Below are 27582 nucleotides of genomic sequence, written 5' to 3' on the forward strand. Positions count from 1 at the left end.
CTGTATGAACTACGAGGTTATTTAGCGTCAATGACATTGGTGATGGCGAGATGGTATTTTGGCAAGATGAGGCCGAGGATTCGCCATACATTACCTGGTATTCACCTTACGGTTGGGGAAAACCTCAGAAAATACCCAACCAGGTAATCAGCCTAAGCGGGGACCGAACCGCGCCCGAGCGCAACTTCACACCAGCAGCCAAGCGCCTTAACCGACTGAGCCACGCCTTGGCTGTTGCTTTGTTTACTGTACATAAGATGATTTTATAAGGGAAAAAATGTTTAAATGCTATCATTCAACAAGGATGTGATTTTCTTTCCTCAACTACTATTAGGGGAGAGTTGGGTAGTATCGGACATCGGGTAATATCGGACAGTGAGTTTATTTCATCTACCACCAGATGTTAGTACCTGAATGACATGGTTACGTCTCTGTGATGTCGCATTCAGAAACGTAACCATGTTATTCAGGTACTACCATCTGGTGGTAGATGAAAGAAACGCACTGTCCGATATTACCCGATATCCGATACTACCCAACTCTCCCCTATATCTTGCACACTTTTAACGTTCAACCACATTTCCTTGGACAAAACACACCCAAACCAACATAAATTTTAAGAGTTTATTCAATACGGCATACAAAGTGTAATTTGCCACATAAATCTCAATACTCTTAATATCATGAAATCAATCACTATAGTCCATGATAAACGGGTGAACTACTTTTATGTAAATTTTGTTCAAGTTATCACATCAGTCATCACAATTATATGCAATGTCATCAAACACTTTGAGTAATTGTAGGAGTTCATCATAAAAATTAGAGAACTCTTCAGTAATATAGTAGTACGCCTTCTTTATGTCAGTCATCTTGGTTTTATTTTAATTGGTGCTTCACGGAGATGAATAAGCTAGGCTTTATGGTAGAGTCACTTAACTTTTTCTAATTAAGAAAGTCAGAGGGGAGCTCTTTGCGTCGATCCATTCTGATGGTACAGTACCTTTCATATCTTCATTAATTACCTGCACAACGCCTTTAAATTACTGACATAAACCATTCATATTACCATACTAACACAAGAGATACAGCTGATGAAGCAAATGTCAGTCCTAACAATGGGAGGCCATCGACAAATTGATTCAGAAGATACCTTAGTCATTGACTGACGTCTCATTTTACATTCCGTTCTTTACCGATTACTTGTTTATAGCCTACATTTTAAAAGTAGCGAAATAGGGCATTCTTTAACACAAAAATGTGCATTTAGCCCCAAAGGTCAAGAATCAGCTTTAAGTCACTCACTGTCACCAACTTGGCGACGTTAACTTTTATTTTTGCTATATGCAGGGGCAGGTATTTATGGAGATTAATTTTATCATTTGTGTTTTTTAATATTGGTGTCGGCGGAGGTTGATTTGTACTCTTGGCACAGATTAATGGAAATTTTGTAAGATACAATTATTTTGGAACTGGAGTATTAATTCAGTATGAATATTAATTTCCAAATAATTAACATTAAAGGTTCATTAGATTCTGGTAAAGGTGCCGTATGGTCAATAGACAATATTTATTGGATTGAGACTGTATTTAACACACATTAAAAACGAAAAATACTGGCAGCCCTCAACTTAACACTTTCAAATTGTTAGTGAAATGTTGAATTCTCAGTCTTTTGAGTTCACTAATGTAATCAGAACACCTGGAATACCATGTAATGTAGCCAACTTCGATATATAACAAATTAAAATGAAAAAAAAAATCCGAAAAATCTCAGAATAGCCTATCAAATTCGCTATAAAACGACGCAATAGTAATAATTCGCGAATGTGTTCATAATTCCCTATTAGCACTCTATTTCGCGATTTGTCGCGATTGTTTTATCCGCATATTATTAATCAGAATCACTTAGGGCCGTATTCATAGACATTTTTAGCGCGGGTTTACGGTGGATGATCAGCGTTTTTCGTATTCATTAACCAGTGTTAGCGATAGGATATGATTTGAATTCTGTACTAGTAACCAGTGGATAGCCGGGGCTAGCTTAGTACGCTCGTAGCGCGTGCTGCGAAATGTCTATGAATACCACCCTTAATTCGTAAAGATTAGTAAAAATCTATTCCACATCTATTATGTCGTGATTTTCGCGCCGGGTGGCTCTGGCTATATACATTCATTTACACTGTCGACTTGTACAGTTCAATCGGGAAGTTTCTCCGCAGTGCTTGTGTAACCGAGAATCCACTAGGCAGAGAATTCAAGTGTGTTTGGTAGAGAATTCAAGTGACAGCACTGGCCGCTAAGCATTTGATGTGGCTGTCAAACCAGAATGAATGGAGGAATGACAACTTTCTACAGGGTTGTATTCTATGGTTACTAAAACTAATAGAGCTGCGGAGGGACTTTTCGTACGCACTGTAGTTACTTACAGTCTTTCTTAAAAACAGGAGTCATTTTTACATATCAGGACCGATTTTAGGGCATGTACGTCCCCGGGAAAAAGAACAAATATTCGCCGGGAAATTGTTTGCCTTAGAGCAGATATTGAAAATGTCTGCTTTCCTCTCTCAAATTTGAAGCTTATAGGCTAGTGTTGTGATTTTACCTCTACTTCGTTGTTCATTTTATCATGATTTCTGTGAAGATTTCGTAGAAATATGAAAATTTTGATCAATGTTTAATGAAAATATCATTAGAATATGGGATACAATAGTAATACAATATACAACATGTAGAAATCTAGTTACGAGTACTAGTTTTAATTCTTAATACTTTCAATATTATTAACATTAAATTACATAAATAAATTTTTTCTTGAAGAATAGGCCTATTTCCATTCATTGCTTAACATCAGTCTACGCTTATTTATCAATCTGAAATTAAACAGCAAATCTCATACCGGATTTACAGCACTTAACAGTTCGGACTTTAAAAAAATCATTCTTAATATAGGATCGGTAAGGCATATGGCCTTCGGGACATTCCATTATACTGAATGAAACAGTAAATAGTCATTTAACATTTGTGGCAGGTGAAACAGGAGTTTCCACCATTTTCAGTGCAGTTTGTATGGTGCTGAAAGACGTTGTTTCCTTCAGTCTTATTTCTTATTTATTGTTTCTAGTTCACAGAACAATGAACCACCTAGAATAAGCTAAATTTATCCTGGGGATTTAAAACGAACGAAGTTGTCAACAAAGTTGTCCAACTGTTATCCTTTCATGTATTCCGATCCAGATCATAATTATAACCAGAGCTAGAAAGTTGGTACCAAAACTGTTAAGTTGTGTGAGCTTGGACTATATCTCTATCGAACGAAAAGTAGTGGCGCAGCTCTCAATCAGTGAACCAGAACGACAAACATGTACAGCCGGGTGGTAACCAAACATGTGCGCCAATCGTCCACGGCCTTAGAACAAGATATCAATAAACGAATAGTATAAAAAAAAAACAATAATTTGTAATTATAAACTTCGAAACTCCCAAACTAAAATAATTTACCCATAAAGCAAAGACCTTTGGGGAGGCCGAGACGAAGATGGGAAGATAATATTAAAATGGATTTGAGGGAGGTGGGATATGATGATAGAGACTGGATTAATCTTGCTCAGGATAGGGACCAATGGCGGGCTTATGTGAGGGCGGCAATGAACCTCCGGTTCTTAAAACACAGTAAGTAAGAAAGTATATATATATATATATATATATATATATATATATATATATATATATATAAAACATACAAAATATAGAATAAAATTTTGATTTTAGCCTCATTATGACAAATAACAATGAACACTTTTATTTTATCAAAAGAAATACTCCTTTCATGTTCGAAAAAAAACAATATTTGTACTATAAAAATATTCGTTCTACGTCACATGACGTTACTGGAGCAAATATGAAATATGAACAAATACTTTGTGAATCTAATAATGTCGTATGTGGCACATAATATTAAACCCATAATTGTTTTTAAGAAAATGTTTAATCTCTATTGTAATGACAGCTAGGAAGTTCGTATCGTAATTCAGATGTTGAACTTGGACTGTAACGCAAATGAATACGTAGCAGTACGAGACGTCAACATTTAACGAAGAATAATCTGGGAAAAAATAAACGTGTTACAAAGTTTACTTTTTTGGAATCATGAATAATATTAACATTACTTAAACAATACAATAATAGCAGAATAACTCACTTTGTTCAGAATCTAAAATATTAATATTCTTCAACTATTCACTGTACACAGCTCCACAGAATGGCACCATGCATTGCTTATGTGAACTGCGTATCGTCTGTAGCGAGACAGGGCGAGACTCTCGTTGTACTCAACTGAAATCTACTGTTTAGATACGAACTTCCTACCTATGATTATAACATGAGTGTGTCTACGGATGTCACATACATAGAAAGAAACATTCCATTAAAGAGTTCCTACAAATTCACTCCCAAGATATAAATAACTTCATATTCACGACTTTATTTTCGTCGCGCGAGCATTGAATAATCGGCAAACTTGCGTGCAGTCAATAATAGCAAAATTGCATACTAACTCATTATAAAACAGTTAGGGAGAAGATAAAACTTACATCATGCAGTATTGACACGTTTCCGAAGCCTTTGCGGTCTTTACAGTCTGCTGGAACTCACCTGTAACGAAAATAAACAACATAAATTAGGCTAACATTTGCACTCATCTTAATGATATAGGATATAATGCACCAGTCCTTAACATAAATAGTTTTCAATTCACAAAAATAAATATGTCAGATTATAAGTTACTTTATTATTTAATAAAAATTCTTAAGCAGGTTGAAATACATTGATAAAAAAAGAGCTACTGCTTCACAACAAAGATCACGTCTTAAAATTGATTCGACCACTGTTTAAAACTGAATTTTCTGCAAGAAGACAAAACAAATTGCAATGTTACATCTGAAATCAAAAGCCCGTTTCTGAATAAAACGTTCATTACCGTCAAAATCCAAAATCTCGCACAGAAACTAAACGAATTTCTAACGCGGGGCTTTACATTACCAGACCGGCATTTAAGTTGCGAGCTGTCGGAGCAACCTGCCAGAAAAGAGGAGGTACATATATTTACGACAGACCGGAACATTCGTCGCCATTATTTCCACATCATTTCAACGTTGTGTAATTTGACTTTGTTACAGTTCATTTCAGAACATTATATTCTACCCGATACAAAATCATCGGGCAAATCGCAATATAGCGAACGTAGAAGCTCCGCCCACGACCCCTTCCACTTTTCCCCTACTAGCTCATCAGGCACGCTACGTAATAGGCCAGTGTTGTGTCGAATGCACATTTCATGTGGGTGGGGATAACTTCCCCTACTGGCGTTCGCTATATTGCGATTTATCCAAATCATCAAAAGTATTGCTCCGAGAGCGTGTGCGCTCCTTGTTGGCATGATTATACGATATGACAAATAGGTACAGTAGTCCTGACAGTTGCCGGCATTAAGTTACGGCAAGGGATGTTCAGGTTAGTCTATCGCCTGGAGTCAGAGCGATCGGATGTCACGCGTGCGGTATAGCGTTGTTTTTCTAGTACAGTTACGCTGTACTGCATTCGTTTACCGACCGCTCGCCCTTATCTCTACTCCGGAGCTCTTCCCATTACTCCTATTACTTCCCCTCTTTCGCGTCGCCGAGCTGTCAGGACTAAATATTCTCACAGCATATCATATTCCTGTTGGCGTGGGCTTCCGTAACCGTTGTTCATGGGTTTGCGGACTTCTGCCGCGTCTTCTCGTTTGCTAGAGCTGATGTTACGACCAGTGGCGGTGCGTCATTAAGAGCACAAGAGCACGTGAACATCTTGTTTCCATTAATGCACGACTAGTTTTATCATTTAATACCGTATTGGCGTAGTGGGGATGTATAATATCAGGATCGACTATTTTAAACTTCCCGCATCTTGCATAAACTTCTTATGTAAACTTGACAACATCCGTTCACGTACAAGCCGTGCTCTTTTCAAGAAGGTTACAGAAATTTCACGCATGCGCGGGAGAAAATTGTCTTTCGCTGGCCGCTTATGACTCGTCAAGAGCACAAAGCATTACGTGAACACTGAATCTATCCTACAGATGTCAGGTGCATCGATGCCTATCGTTTACGTGCTATATCTCGAGGAGAAAATTTAATGTCTGTATTTTAGCCTGCAGGTGTCAGCATCTCACTGTCGGAACGTTTACTTTATGTGGATGTGTGTACAGTGCTGCTACGAGAGTGTAGTTTGTGAATTACTATACTTCAGTGTCGGCATATAGCATAGTTTGGCTTTCAAAGACGTGCTGGCTGTATGTGATTGTGGTATGGATTTAAATATCTGTATGGTGGTGTATATTATTTAAGAATAATATTTACTGGCATGTATTTATAGTAATCAATCTATGCGAATGGGATTACAGTACTGGTATAGGCTATAGTGTATCAGTGTGTTGTGAATCAAAATACAGTATATTACTGAACACAAGCTTTTGTAAATTGTTTTATGTTATTAATTTTTAACAGACGTAAAAAACTAACTCTGTTCAAGTAATTTTGAAGAGTAAAGAACTGGGTAAACAGGCTTTCCAGGAAAAATTGCAAATAAAAAGACTAGGTTTCATCATCATCATTATTATTATTATTATTATTATTATTATTATTATTATTATTATTATGTTGTTGTTGTTGTTTTGAATTTATATACGGTTTTTTCGACAGTGAAACATTGGAATCATGACATTTCATATTAGGCTAAAAACGTACGATTTCAAATTCTCTTCGATTTTGGAACAAAAAATTTGAACACACATAATATTTTATTACGAGCCGCCACTGGTTACGACCATCCCCAGCTCTGAGGACGGCCACAGCAGTATGGTCGAAACGTCAGCTCTAGCAACCGAGAAGACTGGCAGAAGCCCGAAAACCCAAACCCATATCATATCCCTCCTTTATTATTTTTATCTTTCCTTTTTCTTTTTTTCGTGTGCTAAATATCTTTAATTCCTAGCAAGATTTTTTTTCATGAATGCAAAATATTTTTATTCTACGTAACTTTATTCTACCTCTACACGTGAAAGATATACAAGACGTTTTCCAAACTGACATAGTGTTAAAAGTTGTGTAATCGAGATTTATAGTATGTATCATCCAAGATCTACGATTTACATTCCTTTACTATGAGTGATGTTATTAAGTTAAAATGGAAGTGTTTACAATTATTACAGAGAAATATGTATTCTGTATTCAGCGTGCTGATGCTATGTCCCCAAATATGAAGTTGTTCTATTGATTTCTACGTCATGTAAGACACATCATTCTCATCGTCAGCTATAACGACTTGATCATCCGCGAAAAGAATATTGATGCTTCTGTCATTAATTATAATTCCGATTCCGTAACTTTAACATTATAAATCAATTTCAGCAAGAGTGAAATATCAAATTTCATCCAAATTTGTGTATTTGGATCACAATTCTTCAATTGAATAGGGAAACTTCTATATTGATGTAGTGGTAGTTTGTAGTTCTGGAAATCAACCTAAGCCGGAGATAGCGTTAAGAGAATAAAATTCATTCTCCACCTTTTGTGTCGTGGAGGAAGGCTGAAACTAATTCATAGTTACATTAATTTGGCTGACTGTACTACAGTTGATGGTATCATGTTGAGCGGCGCTACGGTTTCTCAGAGTTGTAACATCCACTGGGGGAAGTCCATCCATTAGGTCAGCTACATCAAGAGTTCGTAATCTCCGGAAACTCTGCGCGCAAGACCTTCCAACCTCTTCCTAATGGAGGAAGCGCAGTCCGGAGGGAACACACCATTAGCCTACGGGCTGGCGGCCGGTGCCAACCCACCCTCCGACTCTGTACAGAAGCATCACTATATACTGGAGGGGTGTAGCCTGCTGTAAGTGGGCTTGAAATATCTCTCGAGTCAACGTACAGTCGTACACCCTCCTTTCCCGAACCTAAATTGTCTTCAACACCGTTTACATATAGTCGCAGGCAACAAAAATGGTATCTGCTTTCTTATAAGTGACCTCACAGTCATTGCGACAATCAATGCAAATTTCATTAAGTTATAGGCCTACCAATATGCTTACAAGCAAATATTCTCATGGGGGCAGATGAAAAAGTTATTTTTTTTCTTCCACCATGTTATTAATGTCAAAACAAGTGCTTGTACAAATTTTGGTTATTCGAGCGCAATTACGAGGTCCGTAAAAATAAGTTTCCATGGAGTCGTTTACAGAAAGAAAACACAATTTCATTGGAAACATTTATTGAAACAGTGAAATGAATGAAATAACAGAACTGCAAGCACTGTTTCGCTTTATAATAATAATAATAATAATAATAATAATAATAATAATAATAATAATAATAATGATTTATTTTAGCTGGCAGAGTTAAGGCCGTAAGGCCTTCTCTTCCACTCAACCAGCAGAAAGTGTATATACATATGCATGAACTTACTAAGAATTCAACAATTTGATTTAGATGAAAGTTACATGTATACAAGAGTTATTTACGAATTAAACAACAAAATACTATGAACTATTAATTAAACACTGAAATAAACTGTGTAGCAGAATTAAACTAAAATACATAGAATGTTAATATATTTCAAATGATATTAGATAATAGAAAGAGATTATTATGAGACAATTTTGAAAATGCAGCACAATCAGGATGCTGTCTAAAGAAAAAAGCAACAGTGTAGTCAGTAATATTTTAAATCAGTATGATTGGAGTGAAATGCTAATAAGGTTATCTTTTAAGCTGTTCTTAAAGGTGTTTGTTGTCCTGCAGCCCCTAATACTTTGTGACAAGGAATTCCAATGACGCGAGGTGGATATTGTAAAAGATGAGGAATAACAAGATGTTCTATGAAGAGGTATATTTAGCGTGCCACAGATAAGTGGTCTGGTATTTACGTCGTGGTTAGAATATAGATAAGAGAAACGAGACGAAAGGTAATTTGGTGTTGAGGTGTACAGAATTCGAAAGAGTAAAGACAAAGAGTGTAAAGTTCTGCGTTCTTTAAGTCGGAGCCACGAGAGACTTGCGAAGGACGGTGATATGTGATCATATCGTCGGATGTTGCACACGTATCTGACGCACATATTCTGAGCTCGCTGTAACTTGACTGACAGTTCAGAACTTAGATCACTTAACAAAACGTCACAATAATCGAAGTGCGGCATTACTAGGGTTTGTACTAGGGTAAGTTTTAGTTGCTGTGGCAAGAAGTTTCTCAAGCGACTCAAAGAGTGAAAGGAGGAACAGATTTTTTTTTATCGTTTCTTTAACTTGAAAATTCCAACTTAGATTATTATCAAAAAAGAAGCCAAGATTTTTTACGACAGATGAATAAGGAATTAGCGTGTTGTTAAGGGTAACAACTGAAAGATTACTGTTATTAAGGGAGTTAACTAAACGCTTATGTCCAATAATTATGGCTTGAGTCTTACTTGGATTAAGTGCGAGTCCGAAATTGGCCGCCCAAGTGGAGACAGTGGCTAGGTCACAATTTAACTTGTCAATCGCTTCATTGATCGTATTGGATCTGGAATGTATGTAAAGTTGTAGGTCGTCGGCATAGAGGTGATATCGGAAATACTGTAATTTCTTTGATACGTCATTAATGTAGATAGAGAAAAGTAGTGCTCCTAATACGGAGCCCTGCGGCACTCCTTTACTGGATTAGTAGAAAATAGGAGATGTGGGACACATGCATTTTAGCTGCTCCCTGTAAGAAACAAAGTAACTACTAAAACCTCAAACTATACGCATTTACAAACTGTTGTTTGAAAAGTGACATTTCTGTCTCATTCAGAAGGGTAGGATTATGCCAGCCGAGAATTGCTCGGAAAATCCCAATTCCATATAGATCTACTAAATTTAAAGTAAAGAGGTCAAGCACAACCTGAAAAGCTATTTATTTTAACCTTTCAACATCTTTCCAGTTTGTTCCCTTATTCCAGCTTCTTTTCAAAAGTCGACTACTTTATTGCGGCTCACTTCAGACCTGACACGGGTTTTCCCTGGAAGGATTAGGAAGAGGGTGGGTAAGGTTGTAAATTGCATGAGAACGACTTATCAAGACGTGTGCAGAACAATTATTATAGTTCGAGACAAATCATGTCGTCCTCGTCCCACTCCACCGCATGAAGGCAATGCTACTTTCTGAGTGATTTTTACAATACAAGGTAGTTGTATGAGAAAGGTTGCCTTTTGTTCACTCATATTTACAGTGGGCGGTATGGGGTGAGTGCCTCTATTACTTTCTGGAACTAAGGACGTTATGTTTCGTCCCGAAATATATCCTTTCTTGGGTGTGTATTTCAAATTGTAAACTTTCCCAGCAGAAGTTTTTTTCCCCTTTTAGAGAAGTAAAAATGAATAAAACCACTAAATATGTAGATTTATGTAATACCAAGCCATAATATGTAATGTGGGGTAAATATGTAAAAATATGTAATATCAAATTTTAATATATTAATGATAATTGCAAGATTCGCAAAGATTTGTTATTTATATACGTTTAGATTGAAAGGAATAAAATATGTAATTACATAAAAATCCGGTCCCTAATTATATCTATGGCAGCGGTAGTCTCTCTGCACCTGACCTTATATCTATAGGTAGTTTAGAACTGTCTGTGAGAACGCTAGTTTAGAGAAAAGTAAAGGTCGCCTGATCGACAACGAACTCACGAGAAGATGGAGGAAACCCTTGATATTGTATGAGCAGCCCTAAAAAGTCAATTGAGGGGCTTAGAACAAAAAGCAGGTAAGTGACGGAAACCTAGTTTTGAGGAAATTACAGTTAAAGTTCTACATGCAATGGAATATTATACACTAGTTTGGTGAAATGATGCCCATATAGCAGCACTGCACAGTGTGATCACTTACCTGATTTTATCCCAAAGAAACATCCTTTTGGGCTATCACAACACGCACGTACCTCATTTTTTTTAATAATGTCATTTACCTGCTTTTTGTTCTAAGCCCCTCAATTGCTTGTCGTATAACAAAGACGACAGTGAAAATGTCCTTCGAAAAGGCTTACGACTGAATGAGGGATGAGTTTCAAATTATGCGTGAAATTACACCGAGAGTGTAACTTACAAGTTTCATGTTTAATTACAACGACTGATGCATGGCTGTTCGTGTACATATGAGCATATTACGGACGATTCTACATTTTCGACATTAAGAGCATTTTTCATGCATCCATTTTTATTTTTATTTACTTATTTATTTTTGAGCGAGAACTGTTTTCTAGTTTTCTGGACTTGAAACTGTAACAAACTCGTTAAAGGTCATGTTTGCATCACTTCAGGAATACGATAATGATGCGGACATTAGTCCTATCGTGCTACCAGATCATAAGTTTTGTCTCCTGACTTCATGCAATGTAGAAAAACTTTCCTATGCACAAGTTTATTTTTACGGACAAGAGAAACAAGTTGTATTCTGAAAAAATGAAAAAAGATTATTGTGTCATAAAGTTTCATACAATCATGAATAACTTACAACTTACAGCGATAATCCCACGCGAACGTTTCTAAGCTAATGAACGAGCTTATTGACGTCAGAATGACCACTGAGAATCGAATTACAGCGACAATTAAAAGCATTCGGCAAATAATATTAATAATGATAGTTTTTTCCTCCCACGTTCATTTATTTTACTTATATCGTCTTTGCTTCGATGTGCCAGCAATCAAACGACTATGTCAGAATCGCAGTCTCAAAATGCAACAATAATTAATTATAATAATAGATTGCATAATTAATTATTATAAATACAACTTGTTTACAATAAAATTAAACAGGTTCAATACATTTAGAAGTGGTCTGTATAGCACTAAGTGCAGTGATCGATCAATAAATTATTAAAAAAATGTTCAAAATTATAGATAATCAATGATAAAGAGTTCAAAATAAAGTGTTGTTATAACCTCAAATGAATCGATTATTGCAGAAAGGACCTGAGTCATATTTTTTAAATGAAATTCAGTAATGAGCAGATTCTGAATCTCTGGAGGTATATTAATCATTGTGCATAGAAAAACCCCAATCTACGGAGATTTAAGGTTGAAACCTGAGGACTGAATTACTAGTTGAGTGCAGAAAGAACAGGAACAATAGTCCAGACCATCACCAACAGAAATATTACTGCACTCAGGAACAGCTTCTTACCATATAAACTTCAATTTAAAGGAGTAAAAGTGAATAAATATGCGAAATGCCTGTTATTATTCGGTGGAGAAGCTTTTAACATCCAGTCTGCTGTCAAAAAATCTGTAAGTTAGAATTTATAAAACGTTATATTACCGGTTGTTCTTTAGTTGTTCTTTATGGTTGTGAAACTTGGACTCTCACTTTGAAAGAGGAACATAGGTTAAGGGTGTTTGAGAATAAGGTGCTTAGGAAAATATTTGGGGCTAAGAGGGATGAAGTTACAGGAGAATGGAGAAAGTTAAACAACACAGAACTGCACGCATTTTATTCTTCACCTGACATAAGTAGGAACATTAAATCCAGACGTTTGAGATGGGCAGGGCATGTAGCATGTATGGGGGAATCCAGAAATGCATATAGAGTGTTAGTTGGGAGGCCGGAGGGAAAAAGACCTTTGGGGAGGCCGAGACGTAGATGGGAAGATAATATTAAAATGGATTTGAGGGAGGTGGGATATGATGATAGAGACTGGATTAATCTTGCTCACGATAGGGACCAATGGCGGGCTTATGTGAGGGCGGCAATGAACCTCCGGGTTCCTTAATAGTAAGTAAGTAAAAATGATTCAGGTTCTTGTAACATTTCGTGTTCAATTGGTGAAGTTTGTATGTCGGCCAGACTGTTAATCTTCAGTCAGCTGTTCATAGTGTAACGTACGTACTGTGTATTAAGATTTAAAAAAATGTTATTTTCAAAATATATTATCGTGCAAACAATATTGTACAATAAACGCTCTGCTCGTTTTTCAAACTTTTCCTGGCTTTTGTAAAAAGCACTTCCCCAACCTTGTATCGTAGTGTACTACATTTGTCAACATAATTCATTATAACTTCGTGGGATCAGAGAAAAATTACGTTTAAGGCAGGTTTCCCGTTTATTTATGTTCCGCTTTACTTTTTTTTTAACATTTCCTTTACTATACAACTCAGGAACAGCTTCTCAAAGAGGTTCTTCGAACTATCATATTATTACTAACAAGTTTCATTATAGTTAGTTGAATTAATAATAAATAGCTTACATTCTTCCGATTTCTATACGAAAGACATAATACAGATGGACTAAATTTATGCCAAAAACAAACTTCTGTCGCATCCAAGTACTGAAAACCTGTATTTATATGAAAAGGAGAAATTAATCTTTCATAATACAATACTACACATTTCGTGTGATGACATAATAACATTAATTCCTCAACAACGACGTTAGATACAAACAGGACCAGGTGCAGGAGTCACCTATGACGTAAAGTAAATATGCTAAACATGAAGCGGTTCAGTAACAACTGTACGAGAACCTTCAAAGACACAGAAGCTTACGAAAGCGAGTAGCGTGGTCCCCTAGCTCGGCATGGTAAATCAATACAGCTTAATGGAAACCTGCCAATTATTTCAAAAGTTATTACAGGAGCACAAAGGACAGCAAACGTCCCTGCCGCTCCGGAAATCAGCTTAAAAGGGTGCTGACAAGTAAACTCATTTTTATTGCTTCTCTCAACGTCACGGTGCAGTGGACAACAATCCTTATTGTTACTCGGAAAGTAGGTCTGCGTGTTCATTTACAGAAAGTCCACATCCTGAGATTTAGTAGGAATATTTATTTACTCACTTAGTTATTTATTAACAGAAACAAGCTTCTAATTATAGGTGGTTTATATTGGTACATATACAAAATACATAATAGTGAAAAACAAAACAAGCAACACAAACGAAAGAAAAAAAGATACATAATAGATGCTAGAATATAATATTGCAATTAATATTAGTGCCAAAAGTCAATGTAATAATTAGAAAAAAAATCCGATGGGATTTGTAATTTTTATTCGTGTTTATAAAGCTTAAAATCTAGCAAAAACTAAATTTTTAGAAAAATTTTGTTCGGAAAATCGAAACGAGTGATAGAATACTGTATAAAAACACATATTAAACACTTTCTGAAAGAATTAATACAATCGGTTGGAATTTATAGATTTTATTAACGTTTATACAAAATCGCGTTTTTAGCCCGAGATGTATGTATGTATGTACGTATGTATGTATGTATGTATGTATGTATGTATGTATGTATGTATGTATGTATGTATGAATTATGTATGTATGTATTTACACTGCAAGTGGGCAAGCACTCGGTGGCAGTGGTATACACAATATAAACAATACACAATAAAATTACAATACACAATACAATTATACAATACAAATACAATTATACAATACACAATACAATAAAAATACACAACACGATTATACACAATACAATTAATAATAATAATAATAATAATAATAATAATAATAATAATAATACATAAAATAACCTAATCAATAAGTGAACCTATTTTACAATACAAGCTACATATGTATAGGCCCTACATAAGTTTCACATTGGTACTGATAATAATCTTTCACTTTACTCTCATCTCACTCATGTAATGGTACTATGACGCATTTCACTGACACTTTCGGACACATTTTACTGACACTATAGAACATATTTCATTTACACTATAAATTATCACTGATCGGAACTATTCACTGCACTGTAAAACCATAAATTCACTGACTCACCAAGCTTCACTGATACAACAGCTCAAATAAGACTTACAAATACTTACACCCTTATGCATACTTATAAACAGAACTACATTTAATAATGCAGAATTATTTCAAAATTAGAGCAAAGACATTATAATACACTTATTCATAATTTAAATATCTAAGGAAATACAGTTCTTTTTAAAATTTCATGAAAATGTTTAACTGATAAACTGAAATCTAATTGAATTACAGTTTAAAGACAGAGAGTTAAGTATTACACCTAACAAACAATGGAGAATTCTTGAAGAAAACAGTTCTAGGAATTACAATAACAAAAGGTGGTGGTGTATGAACTGAAGGAATTTAAGAAAATTAGAGTTATTCAATTTATTTTATTTAAGCAGAATTATTTTACGACGTTTTATCAACATCTTAGGTTATTTAGCGTCTGAATGAGATGAAGGTGATAATGCCGGCGAAATGAGTCCGTGGTCCAGCACCGAAAGTTACCCAGCATTTGCTCTTATTGGGTTGAGGGAGGGAAAACCTTGGAAAAAACCTCAACCAGGTAACTTGCCCCGACCGGGAATCGAACCCGGGTCACCTGGTTTCGCGGCCAGACGTGCTAACAGTTACTCCACAGGTGTGGATCCACACTTATCCAATATACCATTAACAGTCTTACAGAGTACAATCTGGCTATTTATTAATCGTCTAGATTTTAAAATTTTATAATTAAATTTAAAAAGTAACTCATTATATGAAATTTGCTTTTCATAAGACGACAAGTGATGTTTTTTTTTTAATGTAAGTAACGTAAAAATCTTTTCTGTATCCTTTCTATTTGCATCTGATGGCACTGCGACTGCGATGACCATATTATAGACGCATACTCTAGTTTACTCCTAACTATAGTTTTATATAGAGTATCAATAGTATTTATATTTGTAAATTCTTTTGTATTTCTGATTATAAATCCTAATTTTCTATATGCATCAATCACCACGTGATTTAGATGCATTTTAAAACATAAGTTATGTGTAAAATAAATACTCAAATTCTTACATGATTCTAGTCTAAGTAATTTCACATTAATAATTCCATACGAATTTTGAGCAATTTTTGTATTTTTAGAATATGTCATAAAGTAACATTTATCACGATTTACCAGTAGAAAATTGTCAATACTCCATCTATATAGTCTGTCCAAATCATGTTGTAGATCAAAAGCGTTTGGTTGTTTGTCAATGACTTTATACAATTTAACATCATCAGCATACAGTAATATATTCTCAATACACCGAGGAAAATTACAGACAGTGTGAGCTGGCAGAATCAATAATCTTATAAACATACGTTGAGTTATTCCTTATTATTGCAATGCGTTAGTTTCCTAGAGAATCGCGTGAATGCCAAATGCAAATACGGAAATCTGTTAATACTCAATCCCGAGACCCCTGGTTTTTACTGAAAAGCACTGTACTTTTTGGTCAAACAGTAAAATGAATCTGTCAGCACAAAATATAAGGTCTGTAACACATTACCTGTTTTGAATGGGTGTCCTTAAACATTTGCCGACATTGTACGTAACGGGACTTCATTGCAAAATGCTACGATTTTCTTATCGCCCTTAATCAAGTTTGAACTAATGAACCTCTAATTTAAGGGAAACATGGTGAATAACAGACCACAAAGTACGATATTCGTACATGATACAGGTAAAATGGCATCGAGGGATGTGGTGTGCTCTTGCTCCAGAAATGTCCGTCTGGTTTTCCAATTGAATTGGTCATTGCTAAAAGGCCCTTTCTCCGTATTTTTGCAAAAATGAGTTAACTACAGATTCAACATCCTTACACATAAATACACAATCTGTGCTAAAAGGACTTTCCTCAAGCCTTCATACACACGCACAGTTGAGCATTTCATTTTTCGTGTCATGCTAAAATGCCCTTCCTCCAGGATAGAGGGCCTTCTAGCTGTGAACTTGTCATTTAGCGGTGTTTCCATCTGATGACAAACCTTTATACTTACTATACTATCAGCTATCTTCATTGTTTGAAGCGGTCTGTTTATTCTGCTCTGATCTTTATTTGTGTTTTAACACAAATTATTATATTATATGCAATTTCGGCTAATTAAAATGGAGACTGAGAGTTTGAAAAGCAAAAAGAGACGTAGTGATACTTGCAGTTGGAAACGAAATATATTAAAGAAAGCCAAAGTTAAAGGCACTGAACATGTGACTTACTCTGGAGAATTGGTGGCTGAAAGACGAACTGGTGAGGATTGTAGGTAAGTTCAGAATATTTACACTGAATCACTGACGTAAATGAATATTGCATAAAAATGTTATTTCCTTAGGCTACAAAAATCTTTATAGGCTATATAAAATATTTATGCATGCACAAAAATAAAGTCACTCATTAACTGGTGGCCCATGTTTTACAAAAGAGGTCTTTCTGTAGAATCTTATGGTAGAAAGGTACCTCGGTGTTCGAAGTTGTCATTCGCCCCTGCGAGTTATTATGAATATATGTACAATGCCACTCTTCCTCATATTGTTTCAACATCCAAGTTCATTGATGGTTGTATTAGGCATACCTTTGCTCTTTGTCTACCTGGAATTGAAAACATAGTCCTTCCCCAACGTACTACTTATGATGAATTGATTGCAATCAACCCAGACAAAATGCAGGATATCAAGAAAATTCTATGCTACATTCCCCATGAACAGTTACCTTATTATGAGAAAGTTGTAAATTCTCCACTAGCAGAGCATAGAGAAAATACAGAATGAAATCGTCAAGTTAGATTGAAAACAAGGGCCTAAAACTTTGTAATACGTAATTAAAATATATTTTAAGAAGAGAAATATACTTTTAACTTGAAATAATGGTAGTTTATTTCATTTACAATCCTGTATTTTATTACAGTACTCCATTTTTAACCAAATGTGAAATTATTTTAAGTTCACTGCTAAAAGGCCCTTAAATTTGAATTTTTAATTAATAATATTATACAAACTACATATGACAACAAAATAAAAATTGTGCTTCCAGAAAGCACAAATATACCTTTATGATGGACAGTCACCACATTGCTCTACGAAGATTAGTATTTCTTAAAAACAGTTTTTTTCGATTTATTCAGAACTAACATTTTTGGACAAAGGGCCTTCTAGCAATGACCAATTCAATTATTAAGGGCTTACTTGTGGGATAACGACTAGACAGCGAGAATATTAAATTCAGTATTTTCAGTCTGCGCTAGTTTTCAACGATTTCATATCTACAGGATTCAAACTTCCTGTTTCACGGAGAGTTAAAACCAGACGAGAAAACATCCGTCGAGAAGGTGTAATCTTGCCAGAACATCTCATCCTGTAAAGATGCTCTCGTGAACACAAGTTTTTGTTTTCACATTCTTCATAGCCTATATGAGATGAATTTCTTTCCTTCGTTGATAAACATCTAGTAGAACGCTTTTAACTTTCCGTTTGTTTAGTATTATGTTTGACAATGAATGGATTCTGCTACATTCTTAAACTTTAAATTACTATATTGTTTAATGTGCTAGTAACAGCTCCTCATCGTCGCTGCACCTCCAAAATTCGCTATGTGCATTTAATCGGATTTCTTCAAGAGAAAGCAAAAAGCATTATTAGTTTAATTCCCTTCATTTTCAAAACCACTTTCGGCATAATTTAGGTATAATAGCTAGGAAGAATTAAAAACATGGTCTATCAGGTGCGTCCAACAACTAGAGAAGATATGAAACAAAAAATTAGAGAAGCCTGCGGGTCTCTCAGCTATGCTGAAATGCAATCATGGATGATAGGAGGTGATCAGAACATTGTTTAGCACAGGTTGGCGTACATTTTGAACACTTACTATGAAGAATGTACGTACATAAATAACATACAGCATTTCTCAGAAGATACCATTTTTGTTGCTTTGAGAGTAAACAACAAAAGTTAGAAAAAAAGTTTCAGTAAAAGTTGATTCCTTTTAAAAGAGTTTCCAATGGTACCTTCAATGACCCACGTTCTCAGTTGAAATTTCGAAGTGAACCTCAGGTACCCTTATTTTCGGTTTGTTACGGGAAATGGTACTACCAACAATCGATTCTTTACATAGGTTTTGGTTATCAAAATTTGTTTATGAACAATCAATATCATATAGTTTTCGAGGAAAAAGGCAGATACGAGTGGTCTGAAACTCCCGGTATACACCAAGAATGGATGACAACAGAATCCCTCTACAAACATTAATTTCCGACTAGGAGGAAAAAGAAAACTAAGACCGTTAAATTCTCATTAGCTATCTCATTTTGTCTGCCGAAACGGACGACTTAGTCTAGACTCACGAAAGAGTACGTATTGTAACGCACTTTAAATTGTGCCTTACAGTCCATTCCGATGTCGTGACATCCTTTGAGGATTATAAACTAACAGCGCACATTCAGGAAGAGATCATCTTTTTCGTTTCTTCAGAATAGCAGAATAGTGTTAGGCTACCACCTAAATGACGTAACAAATATGTAAAATTATGGTCTACGCGTAGCTAGGCTGTATCGAAGAGGAAGTCTAAGTTTTATGCGTGAATACGTCGATATGGGATGTTGAATGTAAGGTATCCGCTGATTATAATCTAAGCCCGCTCCCATTTGCGCTGCATATTCTTCAATAATGTGAATTTTCTTTTTTCACTCAAATTTACCCGCAAAATTTTCCAATTTAACTTGTCGATTGCTCATTGTTGCTCAATTGAGATTGTTGGCCGGTTCGTTACGAATCATTTGCCACCACTGCGAACGTTCTATCGTTTCGCATTCTCGAGTTACTCTGAAGGATTCGAGGATCCGATCCGGCACAGGAATTGGAATCCGGTGTGGCTTAGTGGATAAAGCGTCAGCATGTAGAGCTGAATACCCGGGTTCGAGTCTCGGTGCCGGGGAGAATTTTTCTCCGTTCTATCCATCCTTCATCACATAGTAACTCAGAATTCCTGCACGGAAATATCATATGTATTTCAGTACATCATAATATGTTATGCGTAAGTAATCACTTACAATTACTGATCCAAGACGCCGCTCATCCCGTCGAATCACGGCCACTTAGTCATTCGTAATGAGTGCATCTCTGTACATAGTGCGTTGGACATTGTGCCACTGTCACATATTCTGTGACACAGTACATGAGGGTAGGCCCCAAAGGGAAAACTGAAAGACAGAACTTAAACTGAGGGGATTCGATCCGGCATAGGAACTGAAATCCGGTGTGGCTTAATGGATAAAGCGTCAGCACGGAGAGCTGAAAACCCGGGTTTGAGTCCCGGTGTCGGAGAGAATTTTTCTCTGTTCTATCCATCTTTCAGATGGGGCTTATCGTCCCCTTTAAAATTGTATTTCTGAAGATAGGGGTTGCAATTTGAAGTTCAACAGTGGGGTTGTGTGGAAGTAAAGAGGTGGAACAGAAAATTTAATGACCTTTTAATGATAGACCTTAAAGGCTATGAAGGTGATTTATATTCGTATGCTGATGATACTGGTTTACTTTTTAGTGGAAAAACATGGACTGACGCTTACTATAATGCAAATTGCAGCTTAAAATTGATAAAAAAAGATTCGATTTAAATTCACTTGTAATTAATAGAGATAAAACAATAGCTATCCCATTTTCTTTAAATAATGAAGGTAATAAACCAATTTCATCTATACTTAGAATTAAAATGCATAATTCTGATTGTTCCAATATAAATTGCAATTGTTCAGTTATTAATGAAGTTAATGAGGTTAAATACTTAGGTATAATTATTGATAATCATTTAAAATGGAACAATCACATTCATTGTATTTGTAATAAATTACGTAAAACATTATGTTACTTTGTTATTCTAAGAAATATTTTGTCAATTATTAACTGTTTACGTGTAATTTATTTAGCATTATTTCAATCTATATTTATGTATGGTATTACAGGTTGGGCTTCGGCATGTGGGCGTGAAGGCCAGCAGCCGGCTGGTCGGTCTAGGCCCTTCACGGGCTGTAGCGCCACGGATTATTATTATTATTATTATTATTATTATTATTATTATTATAGGTTGGGGTGGAACTTATAAATCCAACCTTTATCCGTTAATTTTACTACAGAAAAAAGTATTAAAAATTTCTTTAAAAAAGCAGAAAGATTGCCCAACTGAATTGTTGTTTAAACATTTCAAAGTTTTCAACATTATACAAATGTATTATTTTATTTTATTAAAATATTTTCATAGAAATTTTAATAACTTTGAAAGGTATGTACATAAATATAGAACTAAAAATATGAATTCTCTGCGTTTCTCTGAACCAAAATATAAAACCAATGCAGCTTTTTATCATAGCATGAGTCAAAGTTCCAGATTATTAAAAAAATGTTATTCCAATAATATTTCAGCCACGAATCCTCTTCAAATTAATAAAAAAAAAATTGTATTGGATTTATAGTTTGGGTTTAAACATATTAAACACTATTTAATCTGTATTCAACTCTCAATTTTAATTTTATTTTTGTCTGTACTGGAATCCCCTCCCGAGCACGAGTCTTACTCATTCAGGAGTGGGCAGGTTTATCTTTCATTGTATTAATTAATTTGTATTCATTTCAAACTTACTAGCAATAATAAATAAATAAATAAATCGACAATAGTTTTGAACTTTCCCCTCTGAAACTAAATCGAAGTTCTTTTTTTCCTCATAATCGTAAGTATAACCTAAACATATAAAATTATTTAAGGTGGGAAGTTTTTGGAAATAAACACACTGCAGGTTCTTAATTAAGCGATTGGTTACAGGGCTCCAAAGCCACTGACAAATTGACTCTCCTAGAAACGGTTTACAATAGAGCGAGCTTCAAATTTCATTTGCGAATTTATCTGTCGGTATATGTACATTCAAAGCTAAGCACAACAATAAATCAAAAATAAAATCTGAAAATGTTTGGCAATAAAATTTTTACAGAAGATATATAAACAGACCACTATACAAATACATGAGGTTGATTCACAACAGTGTTTTTTAGCCTTCCACTATCAGCAGGGCGTTCGACTGAATTGAAAAACAAACGAAGGCTAGTTTAGCGAAGCTGGGCAGGAAATTAACGGGACTGGCCGGAGTTTTGTTTGCTGTACACACATAACAGAAGACGATCAAATATATGGCTTCTATATACAACTGTTTCTTTCGCAGTACAGCCACAACAACACTGGCATTTACGAGATAAAATATGTTCCCCTCCGACATTGTCTTGCCGATAAAAACAAACAACACACATGACTTTTCGTTTCGGGAAGTTAGAATATCCGTTTCCGTCTTGGGATTGCTCCCTACGAATGACCGCAGCGAAGCAAACACAGTTTACTAGTTCCTGAAACATCGTATATTTTATCACGATCAGGCCATTGGACACAACTCCACAAATTACAGAAGGCATTCCTATGTCTTACAGTTAACTGTTCGGACCAATGTCAGCCAAAAGCATCGAGTGATACTTAACGACATGGTAATACGCGCAAACTTATCTTTATGGATCTGTTTTATGTGGCTATCGCGGCCCATTTTCAGATTGATTCCTCCGAAGTTCTACTTTTAGTCGGCTGAAATGGCCGCAGAAATGGAGCCCCCTCCTAAATCTCTTAAAAACTGTAATAAGAATTCCATTTTGGAAAGTTACTCATTTGTCGCTTTCAGTCACACATAAAACAAAGACCAATTCAATACAAAAATGTGGAGAAATATACAGGGTGTTTCTACATTAGACCGACAAACTTTGGAATCGGATAGATAACCTTATTTGTGGCCTGACTCCAAGTTAGGCATATATGTTGAAGTATATGTCCAATGTCAACTGCCATTATACTAAGAGTACACTCAGCTGAGTGACTTGTTTGGCCGGGATTCCGCAGTTACGTGCACAGTAATCTGTACAAATATATGCACTGCAGCTATGAGAATATTATATATTTTTATTAATTTGGTCTATAGAATAATATCTGTAATACTGACAATAAATATTTGAGGAGAAAAATTCGCTCCTAGTATAATGGCAATTGACATTGGACATATACGTCAACATATATGCCTAACTTGGAGTCATATATAACTAAAATACTTCTGAAATTTCTACAATTGAAATACGATTTATTTAATTTTTAACAGTTTATTAGATGCATTGTAGGGTGGACTCTCACTCTGAGAGAGGAACATAGGTTAAAGGTGTTTGAGAATAAGGTTCTTAGGAAAATATTTGGGGCTAAGCGGGATGAATTTACAGAAGAATGGAGAAAGTTACACAACGCAGAACTGCACGCATTGTATTCTTCACCTAACATAATTAGGAACAGTAAATCCAGACGTTTGAGATGGGCAGGGAATGTAGCACGTATGGGCGAATACAGAAATGCATATAGAGTGTTAGTTGGGAGACCGGAGGGAAAAAGACCTCTGGGGAGGCCGAGACGTAGATGGGAGGATAATATTAAAATGGATTTGAGGGAGGTGGGGAGTGATGATAGAGACTGGATTAATCTTGCTCAGGATAGGGACCGATGGCGGGCTTATGTGAGGGCGGCAATGAACCTTCGGGTTCCTTAAAAGCCATTTGTAAGTAAGTAAGTATTAGATGCATTAAGAACAAGGCATGTGCAAATTTTCAGCTCGATCGGAATGCTAGTTTGGAAGTTAACTTTAATTATGCAAATTTTTTATGTAATCAAAATGTTCCATGCGCATTATATTTAAATACAGCAAGTTCACGTTTTTTTTTTTTTTTTTCATATGGACCTTGATTCACGGGCGACGTTTTAACGATGAGAAATTCATATCTACGCTAGTTTAGGCACAATCAATTTTTGAAAATCAGACATTTACTCATTGTTATTTTGTATTTACATAATTCTTAGCCCCCAAATTATAAGATGCTTAAAATTTCTCACCGTTAATCTCGGCTGGTATGTTTGAACATTTACGAAAATTTTCAATGAATTTGATGAAAATTGCAAGCGCATGGAGCATTTTGAACATAAAAAAATGCAGTTTCGAGAACAAGACAAATTTATGAAAAGTGGTACAATACTGACATATGGAGCACAGCTGCAGACTATAAAAATACTTCCTATACTTCAAAGAAGATGTACAAGCAAACAACGTTTTGCTATCAACTTCTCAAGTGTGCAATGAATACAAGGTGGAAGTGAAATAACCTTGCAGATTGAAAGAGATAGGGTACACGTAAATGAATAGAAAACGGTTAATGCACGGTTAATTAGAAAATTAAGTTTGAAGTTTCATCAGTCCGGCAACATCGTCGCTACTCGTATTCAGATGTAAGAGGTCAACGAACCCGTTGAGTCTCCGTACGTAAGCTACCAAGTTGCCAAGCGTTCGCTTCGTGCAGTGATTTGAATTTATGAGTTTTTAAATTAAATTTACACTAAAACCGTGCAAGCTATTGAAATACGTCAGAAGGATAAATAATTCTTTATTACATTTCCTATCGATATGGACAAAAGTCACTGTCTTACTCGCAATAGTTACCGAATAAGAGATTGTTAAACATTTGGGAGAGAGAAAAAAAACATTTTCTTTGTCTGAAAAAAAAAACTATGAACTTTTCACCAATATGATGATAATAATCCGTGGCGCTACAGCCCGTGAAGGGCCTAGACCGACTAGCCGGCTGCTGGCCCCACGCTCACATGCCGAAGCAGAGGTGGACGATCATCCAACCAGAATGGAGGTATCGTGTGGTTAGCACGATGATCCCCCCCAGCCGTTATAGCTGGCATTCGCAACCGGATTTCGCTACCTATCGTAGCTCCCCAAGTGCATCACGATGCTGGGTGGGCACCGGTCCCATACACTGGCCGAAATTTCATGAGAAAATTTCTTCCCCCATGAGGACTCGAACCGGAGCGCATTCCGTAACGCGAGTCCTTGGCAGGATGCCTTAGACCGCGACGCCACGGCGCGGGACCACCAATATAATATTATAGTTTTTTGTTACACACAACATGAGCTGTTCGCTCTGGAAATCTCCAAGATTATTGCACTTCCACCCTGTATTTTCGTACAAAAAAACCGAAAAATGATTTTTTTTTCTTACTATTTTTTGTAAAAGTTCAGTCCTGATATCTCTGAAGCTTCTGAATCCCTAATCGTGAAACTTAAATACATAATTACTGAAATCAGTACGAGTACGTGTACAAAAAGTCAAGTCTCTACCTTAAAAAATATATAAAATAGAAATTTCACCTATCGCCTATCTTAAGAAAATCCCTGGAAAAAAAAATCCAACCAGGCAAACTGTACCTACCATGACTTGAACCCGGATCCATTAGTTTTGTAACCAGACATACTGACCACTACTTCATAGCGGTGGTCTGGCAAGTATAATTTCTGTGATGTAGACGGTCGAAACAGTGTGAACATGTATTAACTATGAAGGATGAAAGCTGTACCTTGAAGCTGCAGGACAGAAGACTTCATACACTTAATCTGAAGCCTACTGGGACACATTTTATAAGGAATCCTGTGGAAGAAAACACCCATGATGGCTAGTGAGTGCCACTGACAATTCAAGACAGGAGTTGGAGTGGCAGGCCCATTATCTCTTAAGGAATAAAGATTGCAATAAACTAAGAGTCTGCTGAAGTTCTCCTAGCGTAAATCAATACCAAGTGAAGATATATCTTAGCACAACTCAAGAAGAAAAGAAGCACGGACGAAAAGGAAGGAAATACATACAAAGAGTTGAAAAACCGAAACGGGGGGAATCGGGAGCAGTGAAGAATGGTGAAAATCTGCAATCACCATTCATTCCTATTGTAGAGGCATTGACTGATTCGCACACCAAAGAGCACCAGTGGCTCAGCGCTGTGATATGTGAGAGAGCGTCAGGGTTAGTAGGTAGGCTACTTCCTTCAGGGTATTCCCTTCCTGACTTATCTTCAATAGTATGCGAGTTAAGACGCTTGTCACTAAGGATCAACTTTCAATTTCAATACTCACAGAATAACTGATAAATGGAAGCAAATGACGGATAGTGAATGACTCTATGAAGGAATGGTCAAAAAGGTTCGAATTTTTATGATTTAACCTATTTTGTTTCTTGTGTCGTATATTTCTCTGATTTAACAGTTTTGTTTCCTGCCTCCTGTAGTGAAATATATCATTCTTATAAAAAAGCTTATTCGGACAAGGAACTCTAATAATTACTGTATATTTTGAATGGAAGAAGACTTTCAAATGCTTAGTTTTAATACTACAGTTTGATCCGTATGGGTAGGATATAATATTAATTTATTATTATAAAGATATTATGATAGTAGGAAAAATTTCTTGCTGGTTATATTATGATTAAAAGATGGAAGTTTCCATATATGACAATCAACAATGCATAATCCGAAAGGACAAATGAAAATCGTAGATGATTAAAATGGCTACTACAAATCAACAGCGCGCATAATGTGTTCTTTGGTATGCTAAACTTGAGTGTGTTACAAGAGAGAATTTCGACGAGGGTATGGTGTGCGTAATGTACCTAAATACGGTTCCATAATGTTGTGGTATCGAACATTTGTAGAAAGAGGTTGTGTCAAAAAAAAAACATTCAAGAGGTCGCACACAAACCCGGTACAAGAAGCAGCATCTCTTGGCTTGACCCCCAAACTCCCCAGATCTAACCCCTCCTGACTTCTTCGTGTGGGGTTTTGTTAAAGACATTGTCTATTCACGGAAACCCAGGAACATTGATGATGTGAGAGTAAAAATTACTCAAGCTTTTCAACAAATCGCCCGTCTTATGTTACAACGGACATGGGCTGAATTGCATCACCGTTATGAATTGTGCAGGGTGTTGAGCTCTGAGGAATCTCCCATCTTTCAGTGTTGTATGCACAAAGTTTCAACAAATAAAGTTCAGTAGTAAATGTTTACGGTGTTTTTATTTTATCCAAACCCAAACGGATCACCCTGCACATTCTAGTTGATTGAGAACATAAAAAGGTTTGTAGATACAATGTATGTCATTTCTTCAGTACACAAGTCAGTACACAAGACTGGTCTCTGCCTAGGGATTTTTTTATTGCCATTGCTTCTTTATTTTTAAGTCCATAGTCAGTAAAGTAAAACCTATTTCGTTCGAAATCAGTATGGCAATGAAGAAATCGTATATATCCCAAAGAGTAACTCCTTGAAATTAATTACATTACTTACAGTTCACCATGTATATTATACAGGATGCAAAGGGTATAAGTGTCATCCTTTTCACAATCGTCGGGACGGTCTACAGGATCAAAAAATGTCCATACAACATAGGATCAAAACTTGATAGTATTCCCAGAAAAAATTTCTTTCCTTATTTTATTTGCGTCATACTGTTTATATCGTGAGTAAAATTACGAAAACAATTACATCAGTAGGCATATCTACCAAAGAGTTAATACTTAATATCACTTCGGAATATGTATGATAAGAACTTTCTTGTGTTAAATTGTAACGTACCTTGTTAACATGTTTCAACCTATTTTCGATTATCTTCGGAACTGGTCGTTGTTGGTCTTGGCGCCTCTTGTTTCCTGTGTGGGTGCGTTCGTAGTGTAGAGTCAAAGAGTGTATGTGTTTTGAAATTGAGTTGTGTGTTGAGAATATCGTTGGGGTGTGTTTTCGTGTGTCTGTATATTTCATATTGTTCTAGAGTGTTGAATTTCTGGCTTTTTGGTTGGATGTGCAGTAT

The 27582-nt window shown here is 35.8% G+C and overlaps 2 long non-coding RNA genes across 2 annotated transcripts in view; both read right to left on the minus strand.

Annotated features, from left to right (window-relative positions):
• Positions 1-27582, minus strand: part of LOC138691283 (uncharacterized) — a 666235-nt gene that overhangs the window by 496578 nt on the left and 142075 nt on the right. The gene's annotated exons all lie outside the window — the stretch shown is intronic.
• The window catches only part of LOC138691284 (uncharacterized), a 47286-nt gene continuing 24121 nt past the window's right edge, over positions 4418-27582 (minus strand). The window contains exon 3 of the long non-coding RNA XR_011329795.1: positions 4418-4653. This is a non-coding gene — a long non-coding RNA (uncharacterized lncRNA). The remainder of the gene's footprint in view (positions 4654-27582) is intronic.

Source organism: Periplaneta americana, chromosome 16 (assembly GCF_040183065.1).
Source record: "Periplaneta americana isolate PAMFEO1 chromosome 16, P.americana_PAMFEO1_priV1, whole genome shotgun sequence".
Lineage (NCBI taxonomy): Eukaryota > Metazoa > Arthropoda > Insecta > Blattodea > Blattidae > Periplaneta > Periplaneta americana.